This window comes from Cataglyphis hispanica, chromosome 6 (assembly GCF_021464435.1).
Source record: "Cataglyphis hispanica isolate Lineage 1 chromosome 6, ULB_Chis1_1.0, whole genome shotgun sequence".
NCBI lineage: Eukaryota > Metazoa > Arthropoda > Insecta > Hymenoptera > Formicidae > Cataglyphis > Cataglyphis hispanica.
This window is the reverse complement of record NC_065959.1, coordinates 4024900-4051566: the sequence shown is the minus strand read 5'-3', so window position 1 is coordinate 4051566 and position 26667 is coordinate 4024900. Positions and strand designations below refer to the sequence as shown.

The 26667-nt window shown below is 32.6% G+C and overlaps 1 protein-coding gene across 1 annotated transcript in view; it reads right to left on the bottom strand.

Moving 5' to 3' along the window:
- Window positions 1-24977, bottom strand: part of LOC126850225 (protein artichoke-like) — a 79247-nt gene extending 54270 nt beyond the window's left edge. Inside the window, exon 1 of the mRNA XM_050592975.1 lies at window positions 24755-24977. The gene's annotated coding sequence lies outside the window, so the exon portion shown is untranslated. The remainder of the gene's footprint in view (window positions 1-24754) is intronic.
- Between the last annotated feature and the right edge of the window lie 1690 nt (window positions 24978-26667).

Below are 26667 nucleotides of genomic sequence, written 5' to 3'. Positions count from 1 at the left end.
TATTTTCTTGAGAACCTTTAATCGGAAGAAATATATATTACACACATAAATCTCATAACCCGAATACTAAATAAAAAAGATTTGCTTATCAAAGGCGTACGCTTTTTTACAATATTAGATTCATGAAATGTGCGCAGGAAATTTATATATTCAGACTGTATGCGTTACATTTGAGAGCTAACAAAGAAAAGCGTACTACAACGCACTAAAATAGCAACATCGAAGAGAGCTTCTACATTTATGGGGCCTTCCTTGATAACCAATATCCGGTGTGCGAGCTCCTATTGCTGGGTGCATGCACTCTGGATGACAAATATGCTCTTACTACGCCTACGGCGCATACATTCTATTATTCATACTGCTATTATCATAACGCAATGTCGACTGGTTTACGAAGCAAAGATGCCATTCTTCAATAGTCGGAAAGTGCTCTTGAACGAGGAGTAACCGGAGCATGATCATGGTCACGGTTCTCGATTAACGAGACAAGCAACGTTTTTACGCGTTCCACGAATTCTTCTCTTCAAATTACTCCAACGCTCTAATTCAAGGATGTTGCTTTACATAATAAATTTAGCTACGTGTTACACGCGCAACTATATATGTAATAAATACGCGGCTATTTTATCGAGCGCGCAATCTACGTTCATAACAGAGATAATAATTATCGGAGCAGTTTTAATGCCACATAATGCTCGCATATATAAAGAGACATAAAGAGATCCTACGCTTGGCCAACATGTCGAGATGATTTAACGCGATGATAGCACGCATCTCGACTTGCATCGTATTTCATGAGCTGTGATTATGCAGTGGCATGGATGGACGCGGCCGCTTTTGCCGGATGGACCGAGAGGAAGTGTCCGGCGGTGAAATGAGACTAATGTACTTGGAGCACGTGCGCCAATGACACATCGTTTATGTGCTCGGTACATACAAGACGACATATGATACTAAAGCAGCTTCGTTACGGAAAAAGGCTAGGTGACAAATATTTGTCCAGCTAGATGTTAACATGTTCTGGAGGAACGCTACGCAATTATCTAACTGCGTAAAGATTACGTAAATAAAAATGTAATGTTTAATGTAATAATATTTATCAATCGTTTCTTTTATTCAATATGTTTTTTGTGTAATCGGTTTATGTGTATTTAATTTTGTAAATACAATTATTTTATATATATTTTATATAAAAGAATTAAAATGGACCAGATTTATAGTCTGTAAGCCTCATATTTTTATTTTTTTATTTAAAAAAAAAAAAATATGTACACAAAATAGATTTTAAAAACAACGAACTTTTATACTCGTTATATATTATTAAAATATTAAACATGTTAAATATGAGATTTTTAGAAAAGATTTTCTACCTCTCGTGTTAAATTTGTGATAGGATAATAAACAAGTTTTTATCTACCGGAAATGTTACAGTCAACAAAGTATGTGAACATATAGAATATTTTTTTTCCACGATAAATGCAGTATTTTTATTTCATACAATTGCCTAAAGCATACATTAAATTGCAAAATTATTGTCACTAACAACAAAAACTTGGATTATAAACTAGATTGACGTATATAGTATTGGTTTTTAAACGTAGCTGTTAAAACTGAAATTATTTTGCGCTATTCAAATGCTTTTTGCTTCTAATTCAATTTTTAATATCGTATATTTAAAGCTTGTAAAACACATTAATCGATATGAAATTTTCAAAAATTTACTAAATACTATGTTATATGTCATATAGTTATTCCCGCAATATATGTACATATATAAAATCGCAAAATCTATCTTTATATCTAAATAAGTGATTACTTAATTAACAAAAATGATCCAAATAAATATAGTTTATATCATTAATATATTTATGATTTTCAAGTCTTCAGCATTTGTTTTGCTCACGAAACAGGATTAATTTAATCTTTTAATAATTATGTAAAAATGAAAGAATAAAAGGCTTAAGAGGGAAATGTTCAAGAGTTAAATTATAATTAATGTTATTTTTCAATAAATCTCATTAATTCATTTAATTACATAAAATATTACTTTAAGCAAATTTAGCCTTTTTTAAACTTTTTAACTGATAATAGAGAGAGTGGATAAAATGTGATATATTTTAATTAAATTATACTATAATTAAATTATTAACAGCATTGAAAAACGAAGATAAAAGTAAAGCTGGAATTTAATTATAAAAATTCTATTTATGTGTATGTGTGTAATCTATTCTTTGAATATTTCAGAAGACATAAGATAATGACTCTGTATCTTCTTCTCTCCAACATTATAGCTTTGAGACTGAATCTAGAAATCTAGGAAATATAAATCCTATTAAACCTAATAACTTTATGCGGCTTGAAATCTTAATGCAAAATCAATCCGCTTTGCTTACCGACTTCTCGATATAAAAGTCGGACAAATTCGATCGGAGAAGTGTGAGTAAGATTTATTGAGATAGACGCTAAGTTTATTACTTGCGACTTTTCGGGCAGTGAAAGTAGAGTTCCAACTGTGCTTCAAAGACTAGAAGAAAGATATTCCAGAATTGTTACCCGACATTTGATTCAGATATTGAATGAGAGTTCAACAGACTTGAATTAACAGAAAGAACTGAAGATTGAGGAAATAGAGTTCGATGTAGTATCTCAATATTACTTCAATCCGATTTATTTCATTCGATTCATTTAGTAACAAATAAATTGAAAGCTTCAAAAAATAAAAATCATAGTTATTTCTGCTCGAAACGATGTAACAATACAGATCAAATCATTCCAATTTGCATGTTTACATGATAGCTGTGCGTATATCATCATATCTAAAAATTGAACGAGTCAGGATTATATTAATTTGCCCATCTATATATTTCTGATATTTCTAAATATCAATATCTTAATTAAAAATATCCTATATTTTATTTTAACTAACAATTATATTTAATAAAATATTTGTTTCATGATGTAATTCTACGCTTCCGATTGTTTACTATCATTACACTTCCATCCTCGAAATTCAAATGTGTATCGTTGTACCGTGTACTGCATGAGTTCAACTTTTAACAATTTTATGCCTGTATGCGTGTATCTAAAGTATTTATATATTGTTTTTTTTTTTAAATCTCGTCCGGATAATTGTACGTATCGTTACAATTTTGCAGTTTGCGTTTTTGCGATATTCCGTAAAAGATTAGCACGACGCAAATTCTAATATAAATGAGACGATAAGATCGCCGCCCATAGATATAATTACTTGCGCGTTGCCCGGACACAGATAGGAAATTAGTTTGTTCTCGCTAATCGCGGCCTGTGGTTTACGTGTATGTTGCAGGGCTACGGCTCAGCCCTAGGTAGATTTTGCTATCTTGTGTGGTCTATCTTGAATCTGGACAGTGACACATTGTTGCTACACCGGATATTTCTGTAACAATGAAGATCTGTCGCGATGTGTCTCATCATCCGTATGACACGTGCGACGTGTTGTGCGGTTTTAGAATTAAATCGTATTATCGTTTCCTATGTATCGCATCTATAATTGCGAGATAATATAATCGTGCATTTGGCAGAAGACGGTGTTTGATAAAAAAAATTTTGTATAAAATATACACATTTTTGGGGATAAAAAACATTTCGAATTTATTAAATAGCTGATAGTTAATAAAAAAAGAGTATTGATCTTTTGTAATAGTGAGAACAGTAACAAGCATGTTCGAAAAAAAAGGAAAAATGGTAAAATGTTACGAAGCATTGTACATCTCGCCCAAAAGAGATTTTCCGCACCTCTGTAAATTTCACGTTTGAAATTGTTTTCGAACGCGTTATGCTTTCTCATAATAAAAAAAGAAATTATAATATAATTTACGCAGCAATCTTACGCACCTGTTGCATGAAAATTCGTTATTTACTTGACGCCAATATGTATTTGCTTCAAAATTTTTCAAAGAAGCTTCCTTCTCGCATGCACGAATAAATTGCAAAAAAAAGGCATTCGATTGCGCGCACAAATTTACGCACTCGCGATACGCGATTTAATTACACATCCGAAACGCATTTACTTTTGCGCGCATTTTCATTTACATCGCGAAAAAAACGAATTTGATTAATTCTGGTATTAAAATCACGATCGATGAATGTATCGTCGCACGGTCGCGTCACCGAATATCGACGAGAAACTTGGCGAGAAGTTGGCGGGCTTGTGAGAGACTCGCATTCCTGCCGAGTGACGTATGAACCTCAAACTTTTTCCCGCGCTTTCGCGTTCTCTAGTTACGCGATCTTAATCGACGCGAAAAACGGGATTATTAAATAAAATTATATTGCTCAAATAAAATATCGGGCATTTATTTCGATTATGGGATACTTTTGAATTTGAGAGAATTATTACTCGATCGGACGATCGCGATTAATTAATTGGTAAGTTGATTGGTTGTGGCGTCACTTTGCCGAGACTCCTGCCAGTCCTGCCTGCATGAATCATTAAGTCGTATTCAGATAGATTGCATAATCGCATAATACATGCGCTCAAAAAAATTGACCAATCACGTGTCTAATGTAAGGACCGCCATGTTGCTATTACTAGTCGTACTCGCTGCGTGATTGGTTGATTTTTCTATGTCTCTGCATTAACCGTCTATGCATTTAGCGTCTGTGCTTGAGATAGCGTTCGCGCTGAATTCGCGGCAAAAGCTCTGGCAATAGATCCGCGGTTACGGTCCCTGTTAATCGCATCGGTTTCTGTTAATCATCAAGTAGTGATCGTCGCTGAGTTTTGGGAGTGTTGAGCCAAGTAATCGTCGTGTTTACATCAAAATCCTCGCGAGATTTAGTGATCGATATCTGATCAATGCGACGCGAATCGCGGTTAACGGACGCTTGCTCGAGTTTCGCGAGTGACGTCACGACAAGTGGCGAGTCCGTTAGTGCAATTGCTCGCCTTTTTCGTCGCCAAGTGACCGTTATTACGTATAATTAGCGAGCAACATACCGTGATCATGTTCGAAAGTATCTCGCGAGTGATAATGATCGATATTTAATCGATGCAACGTGAATCGTCAACGCGCGCGGTTAGCGGACGCTTCGAAATTTCGCGAGTGACGTCACAAGTGGCGAGCTCCTTCAGTACAGTCGGCGAATAACCGTCGTTAGCGCGTACATGGATTTCGGGAGTGCCGAGAAGAACATATCGGACGATCGATGCGTATCCTTTATCTCTCTATCAACATCTCTGCTATCGTGATCATCACGTACGATTACGTGAGTGTCATGAAGACGAGATCACTGACGTATTTACGTGTCGTTTTCCGTCAGTCGCCGATCGAAACGATTCTGCACACGCGAGTTTGTGAGTGTCGAGAAACACAAAAAGTATCGGGCGAAAGTATCGCGATTGCGTCGTAATGTAAGGGTCGCGAGTGAATAACGCGATATAGCGTGTCGGATAAAAGTACTGGGTAATTATTATAATAACGCAGTATCGCCAATAATTGATGTTCGATCGAAAGTGAATTTGGGGAAAAAAAAAATCGCGAGTGTTGGCGATTGATAGATTGACTGACTCAATTACATGTGCGATGGATCAAGGGATCACCGATGATCGACGACTAGCTTCTGGCAATCAGACTAGAAGCCGAATGGATGAGGAAACGACGAGAAAGAAGTGGATAGCGGGTTCGTGAGTCTATAATTATGTGAGTTTATATCATAATTAAATAGATATATCTAAATCACATTTAATCCATGCGATGAATTTTGATAAATTGTGATTTAATAATTCATTACGCAATCTCGTATCAATTATTGTCGTATCAATTATTTATTATTATACAATCGTATAAAATTAAATTGTAATTTCAAAACTGAAATTCCGGTATATTCTTTGGCCGATCCGCGCTCTCGCGTACATTATTACGGCGATGTTTGATGAAGCGGAGATGTTTGATACAGCAGCTGTAACAAATGATAGCGAACAAAGCAACGATGGGAGAAAGATTGCCGCGTATTTCTAAAGCAATTCTAGAGCGTACATGCCCTTTCCTCCTGGGGCAACTTTCTAGATAAATCAAATACGTAGTAGAATGCAGTCCGAAGTGGAGGAAGGGGGAGAACGGAAAAAATCTCGGGCTACGCGTGAAAAAAAATCCTTCGTCGAAGCCTCCGAAATCCTTGCCTGCATCTCGTGCTCTCGAAATGAAGAAAAACGCGATAATGTCGCGCGTAATTAATTCACCGTTGCAATTACATTCTCCTCTTTTCTCGTCCTCTCTCTTTACTTTTTTTTTTTTTTTTTAACTTTTTTGACAGTTCCGTCGTAATTGCGGCGAGACGCTCGACTTGCCCGAGATTCCAGGGAGCTGTTTGTAAATAATTCTATAATCCGGATGTCGTTGCACCGAGCATGAAAATTAAACCTCCCAAATCGCGACGTACTAATCAGAATATGAGATAACGTCGCATGGTACATAGAGTCGACTACTATCGTCGCGATGTAGAGTTGCGATCTGTTCGAGTATGAATAATATGAATAATAGCACGTCTTCAAATCAGATATATTTGTTGATGCCACCAAACATGCGCGCGCATGAATTCTTTTACATATATTTTTTATAATGTAAATATATAATTTTTAATGTATATATAAGCAGATATATATAAATAATATTCTGATCTAAGATGAGATAAAAACTTTTTCAACACAATGGAAAAAAAAAAATATTTTATATAAATACTTAAACTTTTTATGTAAGAATCGTTAAGAACCTACAATTTTAAAATACATTCAAATAATTTTACAATGAAGTCACGTCTTTCTGCGAGAGGGAAGAAATTTTAGATTTTATAAAGTTTAACATGCAAACTAAGGAAAGTACATTAGCTCTTCAATTATATATCTATTGATAACTTTGTACACGTATCGTATACTCTGCTACATTGTAATTGATGTAAAGCGCCTGCCTGCTTTTCTCTCTAATGAAAATTGAGATACGATATTAAACATAGTAATATAGAATATATAGTATAATTGAACGTTTGATAAAAAACAAGCACACAGATGGAATAAAAATATGCAATTTCTAAATAAAAAAAAATTCTATTTTAGAAATTTATTTTTTATTTCTTTATTATATAATAACAATGCATTCTTTGCATATTATAAATTTTCTATTGTATCATATCTTTATGAAATATAATGATATTTACTGCCTCTTATAATATTTTTGTACCATTAGAGGGGGACAGTTTGTAAACACGTAGATAGAATAAAAAAGTACGTGACCTGACAAAAAAAAAAAAAAAAAATAGTAATATTATTTTTTGCATGCTATATTTTTATGACATTTGTCAAAAATATAATAGTCTGAAAATACGTAGATAAAATAAAAATGTACAGACAATTCTTGATTAGGAGAAAAAACTATATTGTATTAATTTTCTATTGTAATATCGTTTTTTTAAGATATTATTTTCGTGACATTTGACGAAAGTTATATAATATAATTATATTATATAGCTTTTTCTCTGTGTTTCTCCGTTCATTTCTTTCCATAAACGTATCTCAACGTTCCTTCACTAACATGGCTCTTGTGTCTTTCAACAAAATATTCATAGATATCACAGTTGCCATGAGATAACAGTATATACCCATCCAGTATCGCGACGTTCACGTATTTATTAATGAATTCACGTGATATTGTATTTACGTTTATATTCTGACTTAACCCAAGCATCGCACGTACCGCAAATATATTGCAGGAAGTTAACAGAGAGAGAAAAAGAGAGAGAGAGAGAAGAGAGAAATTCGTATTACTCGCAATCCGTGCAATGATAAGCGAGATCGTGATCTTGCTTTTGTTTCTGTAGCAAATGTGTGTTGGTTTCCGCACGCGGTGATAACAGCAAGCGTACGAATCGATTCTTCCCCTTTCCCTTCCTCGTTTCTCGGTCAAACGCTTTAATGAAATCGGAAACTAATTTTACGGTCGTCGGATCGGTCGGTTATCATCGATATCGTGGCGCGAAACTTAAGTTGCGTCGACTCTCATTATGTCGCGCGAACGCGCGATCGACCACACGCATAGTTCGTTGCCGGCTTCGAAATGAGATTTGACGGATATCCCACGCTCGGCCAATGATATTCTCTCTATGCATCCATCGTTTCTAAGCCTATTTCTCGCAGAATAGCTGGTGTGGACGAAGACTTATCGTAATTAATAGCATTTTAATACCTTAAGATGGAGAGATCTCGCGTTGTTTTTATCAAAAGCTGCGTTTCGTTGGTTTATTCGAATTTTCTTTTCTAGCGTTTGAAAGCGAATGAGAGAAAAGTCTGTTAGCTACGTTTGTGAGATTTTCTCTCTTCTTCATCGCGAAATATCGTGCGCCTTTGAGTGTCGGCCAAAGAAGTTGCGAAACGAAGTAATTAATGCGTCGCGCGGATTCAAGCTCGTCTGTTTTCCGACAAGTTTGCGCGAAATGATGCAAATTACTGTTGATATATCTCACGATTGAATGTTATTGGGGATTAAGCCAGAGAAAAGAGATATGAGATTGTCTATTATGTGCACCTGGCTCGTAAAATTAAATATTTTATAGGATTTTGTCCATTACACATCCAGATATTATATATCGGAAGTTTCAAAGCTCTGAGTTATATCTACATGTTTCAAACAAAATAAAAATCACAATCTCAATTTTTTTATCTGTATATTCCAATCTTTTTTGCAAAGAAATTTATATATTTTTTTATGAGAATAAAGATAGAAATAGGAATAATATGATTATTTAGTAATTTCTCTGATAAAGTGATATTTTTGCTTATAAACTCCATCAAGATAAAAATTTAAAAGGCAGCAAGTACGATTTTTTCGTACACGCAATTATTGGAAGTGATTTTGTTAGGATTAATAAAAAGATACTATGTGCTAATAATTGCGGTTAATTACGAAAATAATTATAAGATAAGCGTACAAACTGCGGGATTAATTTATTAGAATGCTTACGTCTCCCTAATTGATTTTAACAGCGCAAATGCATTGCTTTATTCGGTGATTTAGCAAATACGCGGTTGCCCAACGCGAATGTGCGATACCATCGATAACACGGCATATCAATATTACGCGGCTACGTATCGTAATCTGCGCGTGTAGCGGAAAGCTCTCCTATAATCCGATCAGCCGTAACGCTCGTGGAAATATATTTTTGCACCCTTTCGCCTCTTTTTTTTCCAGCGGAGAAATTTTGGTGCAGCGAGAGAGCTATATGTTTAAAAATGCGATTACGAGAGATGCTCCCTGAAAGTAATGTGACCCGCATACCGAATTTATGAGCCGGCATATTATTACCGCAGGTATATAAATGTCACGCGCGTCTAAGCGTTGATTAAAATTGAATAGCCTTCTTTTTTTAACGAGTTCGCTCGTTGAGAATTAGAAAAATTTAATAAACGGGAGTAAGTAAAATAACGAGGTCGTGTAACAAAAAAGTGCATTAATATTAACGAATTAATGTACTAGCGTGCAAATAAGATGTGCCAAGGCGCGTGAGTGGTAACGAACACGTCGAGTTAATATAAAAATGCGTTAATATGTATGCTGTCATTTGCATTACCGTTATGCAATCCCATGATGTGATTATCACATTACATTTCATATCTTAATTTTTTAGTTTATTAATCGATACATTCGACATGACGTCGATTGGCAGAATAAAATTTATATTATTGTTACTAGAATTTTTGTTTATTTAATCGTTTTGTATATTATTTTGATTGTGTAAACACAAAAAAATTATATATTTATACGTATTAATTTACAAAAAAAAATTTTAATTTGTTTTTCCACATCGCAAACGCTAAAGATGTAACATATCAGCATAAAAATGAATTTAACATGCTTAATAAATGCGTTAATACCAGCAAAGGTAAGTTAATCCTTAATAACTGAAGTTTGCTCTCTTGTTTATGAGAATACATTTCTCTAATCCCGTTGGGATCCGCAATTTACGTCTTTGTTTACAATCTTGTCTGACAATGCTCTTTGCAGCAATAGTTTACTAGTGTTGTTTTCATTCCCTCGACAGAATTTATACACCAGAATCGCGCCTCAGTGTTCAAGCATAAGTACAAAAGTGTGTTACGTTAACATACATACATATAGTTTATGTTACACATAAATTTCGCGGTGTCATTTTCATATTCTGTTACTCTTAAATTCAATACGTTACACGCAACACGATCGTTACTTTTAGCTAGAAAAATGCGAGAGAATTATTCATTGTAATCTTCTAGAATAATGATTTTTAATCCTACAACGGCTGTGACTTTCTTTGCATTTTTTCTTATAAAATATTTTTCTAAGATTTTCAATAAAAATTTAATTTTTCCGACTAGAAACATTAAATAAAACATTCGTTGTTCTATATTTGCTACCATGAATCTAATAGATGATCTCATGATCTAACAGAGTTATTCGCGTCGCATGATAGTGTTAAATTCATCGATTCGCTATCTAGCACATCTGCTCAACGTGCTGTATATTCAATGTACTTTTTTGTCTGCGAGTTTTTCGGCCAATTTCAATTAAAAATTTGATTGGACAAAGATTCTTTCTCTTCTTTCAACTTTTTACCGTTAAATTTTAAACATTCCTTTTCCATTTTTAAATTAAAATCTAAAATAACATCGATTTAAAATTAAAGAAAGAATAATATTATATTATCTTTAAAATTTATCGCTGCTATATTGAAATCGCAAAGTTCTTTCAATTTTCGATAATTTACGATGAAAAGATTATTTGCGCGATTTTATGACGCTACAGAAAATTTAAAATGCATACAAAGTTGCATCATCAATCCGTAAATCTTCAGGAGGGTGCAACTATCAAAGATGGTGTTGACGCACACTCACTGCTACACTTGACAGCGTTTCACGGAAGACATGAAAGGGAAATTATCACGTTACTTGCAGCACCTCGTGGGCGTTTAGATTTTATCCGCGTCGATTCGATAAGGCGTACGAAGCTGATGGAAAATCGAAGCCTTCCAGCTATGATGAAACTTTCTTAATTATCGATAGCGAGCGTTGTGCGAATGGTGTTAGTTCCCGAGGAAATGAGGAAGGAATATGTTAGAAAATTGCAAAATCGTTATCAGCTGCCTATTCGCCCTATTCGCACACATTGTTAGGCTCATCAATAATGCGGATTAGCTAAATCTAAGTAAGCGTGCTTTGCTGTTTTCTTTTTAATCTCACAATTAACTTTATATGTGACGATAGAAAAATAGGAAAGAAATTTATATTTTTGACACTAAAATTGACACAATCGTTCTTTATCTGTTTTTGATATCTATTTTTCCTACGTACGATTTGTCTTGCGTCTCCCTCGAGCGTGAAAGAAAAAACGAAACGGACGACGATAAAAAGTGCAGGAAGAAGAACATAAAAGAAAGTACGATCTGATGATATAGTTTTAGCATCCGACGCGCGCCACACACGAACGAATCGACGAAGGGGGATATTATAATGAAATCGGTTTTCGCTTAGCACGCTTTCAAGTGGCCTTTATTAAATCTGCGATTTCGTCGCCTCTTTCTCTCTCTTCCTTCTTTTTTATTATTATTCACAGCTTGCGAATCTTGCAATTCTATTCTAGATGGCGGCTGAAAGTAAACCTGTCTATTGCCCCTCCCTCCCTCCCTTCTGTTCCTCCGTAGCCCTCACCTTTTGCCTCGGAACTTAAATGGCGTCTTTACTGCTTGGTAATCTCGTCCATCGTGGTATGAATTAAGAGAAAAAATCGTAATACGTATGTGAAGCATTTAACGAAAACTCGATATTAATTTGTTTTTATATTTCGCGTTCGTAGAGTTAAATAATTTGTCGAAACTTGAAATATTGACTATTTAAAGTTTTGATTAATCTAAAATTTTTTAAGAGGAGGTATATATAATCTTTGATCAAAATTATTAAGAATAAAATTGATGCTCTTATTTTTTATTCTCATCTTCTTCCTTTTTTTTTAAGAGAGTATGGGAAAATGTTTCTTTCCTGATGCAATAGAAAAACTAATTTTCGGCGTGATCTGGGTTTCATCGCTGGCGCTGAAAACACGGAGAACGGAATTAGGAGAACGCTGTTAGCCGCCGGGTAAAATGGGCTTTGGGTCTCGCTTTGGTCGCGCAGTTAATTTTAGTTTCGTTTGGACCATTTTGTGTCGGCGATAGCCGCAGGCAATTCTCTTATGCTGTTCGTCGCGCGTATAGAAAAAAAAAAATATCGCTTCGCGCAAAAGTTACTATTTTAAACAATGTTTCACTTGGCCAATGAATCATTGAAAATATTCGTTTTGTTCCGTTTCAAACGATGAAATGAACGGTACTGGTATCAGAATGTATTATAAAAATATGTAATGATATATCATCGAAATTCGCAATTAAAACATTCTACAAATAAACATGCTTGCCTCTTGATCAAATTTTCAGAGAAAACTCGTTTCGAAACATGTTTGCAAATCACAATGACAAAATTAAACTTACACACACGAGGAAAATTACACACACACACACGAGGAAAATTATCGAAAAAAATTATGGATATTTAAATAATATGTATTTTATATCTTAAAATTTAAAATCTCTTTGTGCATCAAATGATCGATTGAAAGATAAAGGATGTCTTTATATTCTTATAGAGTTAAACTGCGCGATGTCATCAATACACATATTACACAATAAATATCTATATAGATATAAGAGGAGAACATGAAGCTATCGATTCATGCTTGCGTATATTAATAATTTAAACAATTGCTTTTATAACACGACATTTTTTGAATATATTTTTCTGGTTATGTTAAACGCCTTAATGTTCGTGGCGTGAGTTAAGATCGCGTGCGCAAACTATTAATAGCCTAATAAAAAGGTCATTGTACGATATGTAGAATTTTAGTATTTCTTTGAAAATATTACTAGGAAATGATATTACTAAGAAATGTAATGATTAAATTTTATGGAAGACACACATATGAACAAAAGTATATATATATTATTTATCGGAAAATAGATTTCTCGATCTTTGACATTTAATTATCTGTCAAATGGAGAACGCATATATAACAAAATTACATGAAGGAATGATATATGTATATTGCAGATGCGTAAGGGATTTGGCAAATCCGATTTGCATAATTTATATTTTGTCAAAATACATTTATAAGTTCAAATATAATTTAAAATAACTAATAATTCAAATTAGTTATTATCGCGTAATTTTACAAGGAAAATAACCTTATTTTTTGATATTTTAGCAATTTACATATTTGTGTTATTATTCTTTCTGGTTAACTCACTTTTAGTCTCATAAAAATTTTAGAAATGCGTATCACGTCCACCGTGTATGGTGCTAGGAATCGATCGTGTCCGAATTGTTTCCGATATATCAATAAAATCAATCGAAAAGAATATATAAAATTCTAGCACACAAAGAGGTTTAATGAATAAACTTTTATTAAAATCGAATTCGAGGTGCATGTTGCTCACGTGTTTGATGGTTAACATGGTAGAAACGAGTCAGTAAACTCTGTACGTTCAGCGTAATGGCGAAAATATGCGTGGACATGAAACTAAATTATTCGCACTAAGAATTTGAAAATAATTAAAAATCTTTTGTTGATAATAACGCGTATAAAAATTAATTTTATGTCATGTTTTATTAATATTCAACACAATTTTTTTTTATATTTAACTAATAATTTTGTATATATATATATATATGTATAAAAAATAAATTGATATACGTATACCAAGTCTTTTTCAAAATAGCAAGATCAAATTTTGTTATTTTATGGCCTAAGTATTTTTTATGGCAACATAAAATTTAAAGCTATACATATATTGTGGCAAGCAAAATATTTCTTTGTTGGAACAGAAACTAAAGTATATATCAAAGCATCAGTTACTTTTATTATTAAGATAACACTATTCTCTATAATGAAAAATATAATCGAAATACAATACTTAATATTTGCAACAAGAACAAAATAGAATAATACAAGAAAAATTTACTTTTTAAATTATTGATTTGTATTCGTTAATTAAAAACAATCAATATTAACCAATATTATTTGGATCCGAAAGTTGGAAGCAAAGTGATAATTAGTGAGATAACTTGATATATGTGACATCCGTATCCGACTCTACATCGCGGATATAGAAGTGCCAATTTTTTTCATATCGGAATAAATAACATGTACTGATATGAAATATTGAAAAATTGACGATGTGGATATAATAGCGGGATAACATTGATACGTACAATTGTACATACATATAATATAACAGATATTAATTTTAATTTTGTTTTTTTTTTCTATTTTTCTGCAGTTTTTTATATCTTTACTTCATCATTGCTTTAAAATATACCGTATTTATAATAGATGAATAGCGCGCTTTCAATGGATTGACATAATAAGTATAAAAACCTCTCTGAAAATTCAAATATTAATTTTAGATTCACTATTTTTCTTCTATATTTTCACAGATTTTGTATTTTTATTTTATATTGTTATAATTGTGCATAATATATATTTAATATGTTAATAATTTTGGAATCAAAAATATAATCAGAGCTTAGTAAAACTTTAAGACAATCATACATTAAAATTTTATTTGCATCACTATTAAATTTAAAATTATAGCTTTTATATATCAGTCTTTCTCTCTCTCTCTCTCTCTCTCTCACTCACTCACTCATACTTACACACTCACTTGCAGGCGAGAATGAGGGAGATTTTCTTGTTCATCTATTGCCATATATTATAACCAAAAATCGATAACTTATTCGAGCGCAGTTGCAATCCTTTGAAGCATTAACCGTCCACATTTCTTCAGCATCTCATCAATTTATTATGCATGCCGTAAAACAAACTCGTATATAAAAGCGAGTCATAAAGGCCCCAGGTAGGTCAGCGTGCAACTCCGCAATGTCCCGTGTAATCGATGCCCCCTCGAAAGTGGGGACGAGGCGTTGTAATATCGTGTTACTGCAGATATTCCGGGTGCAGAAATCTGCCCAGGGAATTGCATATGTCGTCATTGCGTTGTCAAATATTCAACTCAATCTAAAGCGTTCGTGATTTTCGCGGTTAATTATATCCCGAACTAATCTAATCAGGTGAACAATATTGAACGGCAAAATTCTGAAAACCCGTTAAATTCGGATGTTTATCCATAATATCCGTGCATCATGGTTATTGACCGAGATTTAAATCACGAATTGCCCGATTTAAATTTATCGATAATACGAAATATTTACCGCAACAAAGATTCGTGAGGTTCAGTCCTTTGAATTAGCTATTAATTACATTAATTGTGGTTAACAATTATCAGATAATGTGTTCAAATATAGAATTTCAGATGATGTGTCGTAATGGCCAAATGTCGGAATATAATTTTTGCGTCTTTATTTTAGATGGATCAATGTTTAAAAAATGAATGATTTAAAAAAAATTATGCGTCTCAAATTCGACAGCTATAATCAATATTATAAAACTAATTAAAATTTATAGCTGTCCTTAATAAGAATGATATTTCATTTACATTACTTCATTACGTAAAAATGACATCTTATTTAACGCTTTCATAGTGCAATAAATATATCTATAAAAAATTTAAATTATTCGTTCACACTCATCAATTATGTCAATAATACTCATCTTCAGATTAGAGAGAAAATTTTTTTTTGAAATTTATGAAATGAGTTTAGAGAGAATGAGAGAAAGGGAGACAAAGATAGAGAGAATATATTAATCATATACTATTTTTTTGGGAGAAAAAAAAAAAAAAAAATGAAGAGCTATAATATCTTGTTATATATTACACTAATAAAACTTTAGGATCATATGATTTATGTAGAATGCACATTGTATGCGTGATATAACTTCAACTGGGGCTGCTTGTTGATTCATAGTGGTCACGAGTTGGACTTGATATTTAGATAAAGGAAGTTAATTTTATATACTTTGCGTGCACAAAAGCGAATGTGGATATATACAAACAACATATAATACGTGCAGAGTATATAAATTAGCCTTTCTATTACATCCGGCATAGCTTAATAAGGGAAGTACAATCTTCGTTCTTTTCTTTCTTTCATTTTATATAAAAGTCAAGACTTAGTACTACATGTATGTGTGCTTGCTTTCAAGATAAAATTAAAAAATTTGATTAATGATTTTTGAACTAATGCAATTTTTGATATATGTATATGTGTAATAAACTGTAAATGCATGTGAATTTTGCATAAAGCGCGTTTGAAGTGAAAGACTATCTCTCATATGTGATATTTCATTTAATTCTAAAAGTAGCGAAACATTATTACAAAATCCGTTTATATATTCGGCAAATTGCTGCAGATCAAAGTGGAAATATGGCGCTAATGTGCAATTTAACTACAAAGTAATAGACGTAAAATAGTTAATCATTACACATAATACGCCAATAAAGAATATTTGCGATTTCGATATTGCAGAGTAATTTATAGTTTCATATATTTAGAGATGCTCCAATTATGTTTCATATATTTGCGTTATATCATTACCTTTTAAATTTTAATCCTTTAATATTACACGTAACGTGTATGTAATCGATATACCGTAGTACAATCGGATCATATGGAATTATATTATCGGTATATTTTCTGATTTTCACAAATAAGTAAAAATTAATTAAAAAAAAATAACTATAAAAAATATATAATCTTATTATATTTCGTGACAAAAATTTCTTAATCTAATTTTGCTTAAATGTTCTCAATAATTACTCTTTGTTCGGACAATGACACGTCGCTTGACATTATCGTCAAAGAATAGTGGCTGTCAGCAAAAATGCATTTTGCTGCGCGATTGTGTTCCGCGACATTAAAAAAATACTCTAATGACCTAATTAATTACGCGATGAAAAAACTTTGGTTCGCTAAGTTTTAAAGTCTAGATGAAGGGACCGCGAGAGAGGAAGGCATCTCTTTATTGTACGCTTGGCAAGTTTCGTGAGACCCTGGAACACGATATCGAGCTTGGTCGAGCTTTTTCGTCGGCGTGCGAGGTCACATAAACAGTACGATGCAGCTTAAAGAGGAGCTTACGGAGAAATACGTTTGCGAAGTGGTGTGTTGGTTAAATTACGGAGAAACGCGTGCCACTGCCGCAATCTCGGTGAGATTTTTCTCATTATTTATTAATCCTTGAACAACCGGAGATTCAACGGATCTCACCACCTTCTCACTTTAGACTAGACTTGTCATACAACAGAGAATATCACGCACTATCTATGTAAATACGAAAAATCTTTTTAAATTTTTAAAATTTTGCATTTTTCTCGTCTCGGCAAAATGCGATTTTAAATAAGACCAATCTCTACAATCAATAATGTTACTGTCAATAATATCAATTTGCATATCATTTAATTTGATATTATAATATTCTATAATATATTATAATATATTATAGATATTAATAATGTTTGCTAACATTTATGAATTATATATTTTTTTAATGTTGCAAAAAGTATATATTGCCATGTTATTATTTACGTAACTCGCAATTTAAATATTTATATAATTTGAATTTAAATAATTTGAAAATTCATGATTACGGCCAATTCCCTACATTATCGAACGATAATATAACGGAATAATATATAGGAACTTTTGATCCTACATTAGTTAATTTAAACTGCTCTAAATCGGCTTTGCGATTTTACGATTACATTCAGATTTAGCTTTACTTATGCGTTCAATGCGCTATATAAAATGTTCGTATAAAACGAATGCGCGGAGGCTTAATAATGCGTAAATAAAAATTTCAAATCGCAGAAACGAGGATCGAAAATATAGCACATTTAAAATTCGATTTTATTCAGGAGATAAGTCCAGTATTGCCATTTTTGGACAATGCTCGAGTACGGCGCGCGTTCCTAATACCTTTACGTTACGTTACAATGCAAAATCTCCATGATGGAAGGCTATATAATGCGAAGACCGACGCGTGTTATTGTTCACGAAATCCGCCGAACTATTCGAAGGCAACCGCTTTAAGGTTGAAGCTTTATCCTTCGATATAACGCGCATGTGCGGATACTATTCTCCAAGGTACTGCAAATGAAATTCTATCTGGATACTCTTTTGCTAGCAGAACCTCAAGGTCTTTCCGCAAAAACATCTCCCTTACGGTTTCTTTCGGGCGGGTCGGAGTGAAAGGTGGTTTTGAATTTTTCGGGTGTGTCGTAATAGAAGCTCGCGTGTTTCGCGCGCATACACGTGACACGGTTATGCACGCCAATATTCCCCTTTCGATCGGCAACGGAATAAAGTAAGCTCGTGTCGGCCTCATATTTTTACATTCGCCAGCAGTCGTCGTGCTGCGGTAAAGTAGACGGCTATCAAACAGAATTCACTCGCATCGGCCAAATGGCTTCTGTAATTTGCACGGACTTTTATTTACTTTATCACACATATGGTAATAAACTCGCTTTTTGGGATGTATGCTATTAGGTTTTCATTAGCGCACTGCGCATTTCAACTCTGCAAAATTTGTCTATTTACATTTCTGTTTGACTTTCGTTCTTTTTTTTTTTTCGATGATTATTATGGAATTTATAAAAATCCGAGCATTGATCGATATCTAATTTTGTCGAAGAGCTTGTTCAATTTTCACCGTTTCAAATTTCTCATGGGAATCTTATACAAAATAAAATTTATTGTGTTTTTCGCTTCGAACAAGGTATGTACTCACGAGTTCAATAAATATTGTGGAAATAATAATTTTCGATCTTTTTTTTATTCCTAGGAGAAAAAGATGTAATTAATCGGGAATATTAGATATTTTTCAGATTAAATGATGTATTATATTTGTTCAGTATGAAATTCAGTATCAAATATTTCACAAAAAAAAAAAAAGATTTTAGTCGAAAAATCATAATTTGTCAATGTTGTAAAACTATTCCTGAAACTGGATGCTTAAAATAATTGTACGCCATGATGTACATAATCTGGGTAATGGCATCACTATTGCGTGTGAACTATATTAGAAAAACGGCCAATGAACTTTTTGATTATTATACAGCATTTAACAACTTGTTGCTACACTTCAAAAAATATCGTATAAGATATACAATTTATCTCCCATTATTAAAATGCTCGAAAAATTGTGTTTTTTTTTTCCATGAATTAAATAGTTAAATGTCGGAATTTAAATTTATGTCGTTTAGTGCGTGCCAGTAAGACATTATCAAATACGTTAATTCAACATCTTTTTTCTTTTATTTAAACGTATTATCAAATAATGGCTAGCCTTGTGAAAAGAAATTTCGCTTTCAGAAATTATCATTTAAATTGGCATTGCTCAGTGTAACTTTTTCCTGACATTATTTGTATCCGTTTCTTTTTGCCTTTATATACAGCTGCTCTAATAGTTCTTCATCTTGTCGGATTAGATATTGTTGCTGGCTTGAATTTATTGCCCATTGTATTTTCCGTGCGAAAAGTATAAATCTTGCGCAACTTTAAGCGTTGAACGCGACGATGCGGGATAAACCGCTTTTATAGTGTCATGCTGTTCGCGATTAGCCGATTCGCAATTATTGGAGAACATTTCGCGGTAACACCTTGATAATGCGGTGCCGCGGCATTTACACATAAATTATCTACTAGTAAATGCATCAGTTGAATCAGCAAAATCATAATTTTACACCAAAAATTGGAATCAGTTACAAATGTAATTGGAAAATATCGATTAAATTTTAAATTCATTTCTCTTTTTAAAAGAATCAAAAATTATCCATTTTTTTTGATAACTCGTGATATCAGAATATTGCGTGCTCAAATAAAATTTATATAATAAGTTATAATAAAATATATTTAATAAATTAAACCATCTGGAAAAGACTTTTCTATCTTAATCATGAAAATAAATTTGTAAACGTCATATATATATATATATATATATATATATATATATTATTATTATTATTATTATTATTATTATTATTATTACTATTATTATATGATTTATCTGATGTAACTCTTAATCTGATCTTAATCTAATCTGAATCGGACTAATTACAACTTGATCCTTTTGACCTCAGAAGCCACATGATATGTAGGATTGAATCTACAAAACGTTTAACGTTCTTCGTTTTCTATTTGATTTTTACATGCATCTTCAATTCAAATTCAAAAAGGAAAATATCTTTGCATTTAAATTTTGTGACGTCTAGAAATCATTTATTTGTAATTATGCTCACTAAACTATACGAATTACAAGTAACATGTAGAACAAAAATATTTTAATCTTTTTTGCAAAAATTACATTATAAATTCTTTCAAAATTTTTTTCTTTTCATATTACACAATGTACAACAAATGATAGAGTAATCGGTAGTACTATCGTTTTATATGTATTTTCAATATTCCGTTTTGCATGTGATATAAGATTGTTTTACAGCATTTTTCTATTGATTCTCGGAAACGTCCGATTGTTAGGATGAATAGAGCACTTGTAGTCGACAGATGGAACAAAAATTACAGACTATACTCGATACTGACTATAAGAGTGTACAGCAGAAACTCGAGGTCAGGTATATATAAAGGTTGCGCCTGTGTCGGAGGACCCTGAAAGAACATACGACCTTCCTCTTCGTCGTATAGCTATGTATCGATCTCGGTGCAGACGTCGTGTCCGACAGGGATAGAAACGCTATCAGAACACAAAGTTGCATGCCTCGCTACTTTTATTTTTGGCTCACACGATATACTACTTGTAATGGCCACATTTTAAACTGTAAGCGCGTGCACTTACACACACTTATGATGCTAATCCTCTATTCGCGACTTTCACATTGAGTTTTATTGTGATTGCGTTCTCCATTTATCGTTTTTCCTTTTTCTTCCTCTTCTGTCATCTTCTTCTCGCCATGTCCATAAAAATAAACTAAAGTTTTGATGGACATGTGAAATTTGTATATACATATATATCCAGCTTAATTTGTCAGAGATCCTTTTTATGTCAGCGTGCTCGAGAATAAGTGAGAAAATGTCGTGTTCATACTATCCTCGCCGATAGTCCGGAAAACTTTCCACAGAAGTTTTTAACTTGAAACTTCCCGTGTTTGACGTTACTACAGTGTCGTCAAGATTATGCATTTTCATGAGCAGTTGCCCGTACATCTACTATAAAGGATGTTCAAGAAGGGCACGAGTCGGCTAGCGAGGATCTATTCTCGGGAGGGTTTAAAATCAAATCTGCGGCTGTGGAAGCACCTCCAATGATTCGGAAACGTTCCGCGTACAGAAATATTGGTATGGTTTGAGAAACTTTATAGTAATAGATACGCGCTGATTTATAGAGCATTTCCGTACATTTCGGTCCATTTACCTCGTTTTCATCAGTTAAAGGCTTCTCTTCTCTTTGTTACATCCGTTTTTTGTCGCTTTGCAATTTGACTAGACTTACTAAGATCTATATAGAGCACAGCCTTGCAGTTGCAGCTAAATTGTTTGACATGTCTTGCACGCAGTTCTAACTAAGTTCGCGTTTGTTTCTTGGATTCTGGCATGCCCCGCGGCAAGAGTATCTCTCTAGAATCTGATTGTATCTCGCCGAACTCTCAATTGCTATTCCTGAAAAATTATTTAACATCTTTTCAATTCGCGACAATTAAGGAATTCGTTTTGTATCGTTTATTATCTCGAATAGTTTTATTATATATACATAACCTACATCTTTATATTTATTTTTGTATCATATTTCTTTCAATATTACCAGTGCCTAGTTTTATATTGTATAGGTAAGGAAAATATTTTTGGTCATCAACAAAAATTTGCAAAAAATACTTTGAAAATAAATATAAACGATATCCCCGTGCGCGTTATATGAAATGGAACGGTTTAACTGTGTTATATTTTTTTTTCTGTAACGTGCAGCTAGAGATATTGCAACTCGGTTTCCATATAATAAATTCCTTCTTCTTTATAAATTGATATTAATAACCTTTCCGTAATCAATCTTTAGTTTTACCGTGCTGTAAATAATGATCAAATTAATATCAGTAATAATGAAAGCTGACCTGGCTGAAGCACTAAAAGATTTCCGGCAGCTTCTTTTGTTTTCATTTTCTTAAAGGGAAAAATATCGCAATGACGTAATTAAAATAGAATTTAAAGAGATCTAAGTTTCGCTTTCTTTTTTTACTAAAACAGCGCGTTGTTATTGTACGCATATCTTTGTTAGGCAAATCAAGTCGTGATTTCGAGTTGAGGGCAAAGTTTTGCCACGCTGGCTTTGTTACGTAACTTCATTTTGTCACGTCAAATGACGGATCGCGAGAGAAATAGATGCTTAGAAAGAAATAAAGGAAAACTTTTAATTTCCGATTACAATTTCTCCATATATATCTATATTCTACTGTCGAGTGACTAAATACTCGTGCAAGGATATTCTCGATAATATCGCTTCGCTAACCAATTGTCGAGGACAAATATAGTTAATAGCACGCTTCGTGCATTGTGTGCGGTGCCACGCGTACAGAATGACCAAATCGAAAGTCACGCACGTATTTGAATACCTGTATTTGGGATTGCCTTGGTCAGTATAATAACGAGCCAGAAGTAACCTCATGGGGATTCAAACTAATTTGGCCCTTCTGTTTAATCTACGGGCAGGAGAATACGAAACTCAAAATCCACATACTGTTTAAATTTCAAATAATCCTACCAAGTTTTGAAAGCACATTTATGCCGAATTGTGCTCGCATTCTCGAATTTAAAACCGAATATAGATGTAATAGTGCTTGGACCATCTCTGACTAGAATGATGAAAAATTGAAAGTTGCGCGAGAATTTATGGTGAACATTTAAGGTAGAAATGTGGGCTTCTACTATTTCTCTTAAAGTATTTGAATTCGAGGAAACGGTGCGATATCGGCATGCAAATCCTTTAAAATTATAGTTATTATGACATATAGGAACATCTTCAAGTCATCTCAAAGTACGTACAGTGAGAAAAAAAAGTTGTTGATTTGACTAAATGTGTTCAACTGATTATTATTTTTCTAATTGAAATATTTAAGTATTTAAGTCAAATACGTCATGTTAAATTTAATATGTCGTATTTAACTTAAATATTTAAATATTTCAATTAAAGAAATAATAATCAGTTGAACACATTTAATCAAATCAACAACTCTTTTTTCTCAGTGTAGTGGAATGAAAGCGGATACTTTCAGATACAAATCATAATCATTTTAAAACGGAACAGAAATAAATAAAAAAAATTTGTCTGTAGTTGCATACAACTGTAGCTACATATAATTAGCATTCGGAATTATATTGATATCAAATGGTTTACCGTTTAACGTTTTTGAAAAAATATGAAATTTCCAAAAATACGGAAATTGGATAAATAATTTAATTACGATTTAATTATAGATTTAAATGAAAACTTTAATTTATTAAATTTTTAAACTGTAATACGTATGAGAGAAAATGATTAATCAATTCAAATTATAATATATATGAAAAGCTATTAATCAAATCATGTTATATAATGCATGTAAAGAATACCAATTGTATTGAATGTTAAAGCAATATGAACCTAATATAATACAGATGTGTTTAATATAATTTCGGAAATAGTATCTTTATTGTATGATTATCTTAGAATCAATTGATATATTCAATGACATATTCAATTGATTTTATTCAATTCATAATTAATAAAAATAATGTGATTGCAAATATCAAATTATAAACATCAACAATAGCTAAAGAAAAAAAAGTGTCTACCATTTCTGCTTAACTAGTGATGCAATTTGTTAGTTAGAGAAAATTATTTAATATCTGCCGCGCATTTTAAATTTAATGAAATCGTAATGTAATTCTATGCGAGTGTCAGATTTAATCTTAACAAACAACCAAGACTATATCTTTAAAAATTTTTATTTTTATGGCTGGAAATGCGTTGGTTTATCTCGGATGTAAAAGAAAAAGAATATAATAATAAAATAATTTCTTTTTTTACCTCCTTTTTTAATTTTTTCAGGAGTTTTTATTATTGATGGTATTATAAAATATTAAAATTTTCAGGCAAAAGAGAACGTGAAACAATTTGTTTATGGATAAAAAAAGTGATTAATTTTATTTTTCCATATTTTTATAATTAGATGTAGAAATCTAAGGAAAATTGATTCACATTAGCAAAAACATTGTTCTGAGTACTTCGTTATGCTAAACGAAACACTGGCAAGGGGCTTTTAAATGATTACATTATCTTGAAGATATCATTAGAACGGTATTATAATATACCCTTTGTGGGATATCAAATTTAACTTTGCCGATTCGCGAAACGATATGCATTATTTAATGACATTTTCTATTTTTCATGCGTGTTGCAAAGGAAAAACTGACGTAACTTATCTGCGCGCAGGATCATGAAAAATAATATCTGCCATACACGATACACTCAACTCGCGTTTAACTCGACGCACGAGCTACGCAGCTGACTTTGTTCCAAAGCTCGTGGCGTCAAACATTGATCATCGATTCGTAACACACATTCGTGACGCCGTGTCGGAATAAATTACGGTATGCAGTAAGAGCGAAGATCGCCGTCTTTATGAACGTCATGAAAGTCGATGAGACTCGAACAAGCGTGGAACGATAAATCAAAATCAAAATCACATAATATCACGTAGATACGATCACTCGAACGGACGTTACCTCATGCTTATGCGATCATAGATCATCGATAGATCCCTCCGTGTTGTTCGTCGCACTGTATCACACACACTACTACTGACTGAGAGTCCGTCACCACTACGTTCTCGCGTTTTCGGTCCGATCACATTCGATAAATAATCACTGAAATGATTATGCGTTGAGACTGCGTATAATCAGAATAAAAAGAAAAGGTTGAACTTGAGTATGCCGTATGAAAACATTGAATCGGAGCACACGTGGTGCCACGACGTGCGCCCACGGTAGACTGGCGCCCGCTTGTTCGTCTGGCCCGTTCCTGACTCTCCCTACTGCCTGCCTGAATGGGGCGCCTGGCGGGGCGGCTGACTAGGTGGCAGCGAGCGTGCCGGTTGCCTAAGTGCCAAGTGACCTTTCTTAGCGATGCTTAGCAGCGAGTGTTTATGAGTTCGCGATGAAATTTGTTTTTATTATGTATATCGGGTGTTTCGCAAGATTTACATCATTTCAGATCTTTTACGTATCTTTCGTGGAACATAAGGACTTTTCGTCAACAAAAGATAATTAGATTGGACGTCATTCCTTCACGAGATTTTAGCGTTAAAAAACGTTCTCGCAATAATGAAGTCATGATTTTTAATTTTTTATAGATAAAAGTACATTTCTAATTAATAAATTATTAATGAATTACATATTTTTTTTTTATTTATTTATATTCCTTAACTTTAGCTCTGTAAAAGATGTTTAATTAAATTAATTTTAGATAAAGGAAAGATTATAAATTTGCCAATAAATACACTCTTTTAAAGTTTATTTTAAATCTAATAAAATATTTTAAATACTACTAATTATCTTTCTTTTGAAAGAAAATAAATATTTTTTTTTTAATTTAAAATATTGGATTTAACAAAACAAAATTACAAAGCATGAGATTTTTATGGAAAAGTTTTAATAGAAGAGAGTTTGATTGAAATATTAAAGCGACTTGATTTCTTATTTCTTAAATTGCATTGGGAGATTTGTATATCTGTCGCGGTGCGAGAATTGGATTTCAGATTAAAAGACGAAGTTTGCTGCATAATGAGGTAAATTTTTCACTTTTTATCAATAGTTGATTTATCACGGTTTTTAAATAAATAAATAAATAAAAAAAAGATAGATCGTATCAGATGGATTCACATTTTTACTAATACATATATTATGACATTAAATTTATCAAGTCTGTAAGATGTAAGTATGTAAGATCAGAAATTATAATCAAAGCAGTTAATTATAACTCGTCGTAATATATACCTCCGTTGTTCACTTCACGATTCGCGCTAATTTTTCAACTTGAATAGAATATTTAGCTGTCTGTCTCGCGTCAGTCAAACTTCTCGTTACACCGTTATGCCTTGATAGCTGCGCCTTCATTACTGTGATAAGCTTCGTTGGGAGTCCGTGCTTGATCATTTCGAAATACTTTGCCTTCACCTCGCGAGGATATTATTATCCTTTAAGACAAAAGTGGTCGAGCGTATAATTAACTAAAATGATGTATTGATTACAAAAAATTGCTATCGTATTGCAGTATCGTATGATTTCATATGCATTATTTTCATCTCAACTATAATATAAACTATAATATATGGTATAAAACGGAAAAGAAAAAAAAAGGAAAAAGAAACTATTTACTTAATGAAATTAATTTAATTACAATACAACGCAACCAGTATAATTTCTATCACTTGAACATTTATAAACTTATGTATGCTTTCAATTTACTTGATTAATATCTTGATTTTTTTTTATTTTATCGATGTTTATTTATTTACCTGCATTTAATCAAATAATTTATCAAAGTTTCAGCAATATATCAAACGATTACGATCGAATTAGTTTTCGAGTGTTAGTTATATAAAAGTGGAGAGAACTCTCAAATATGATTTTCGAAGCGC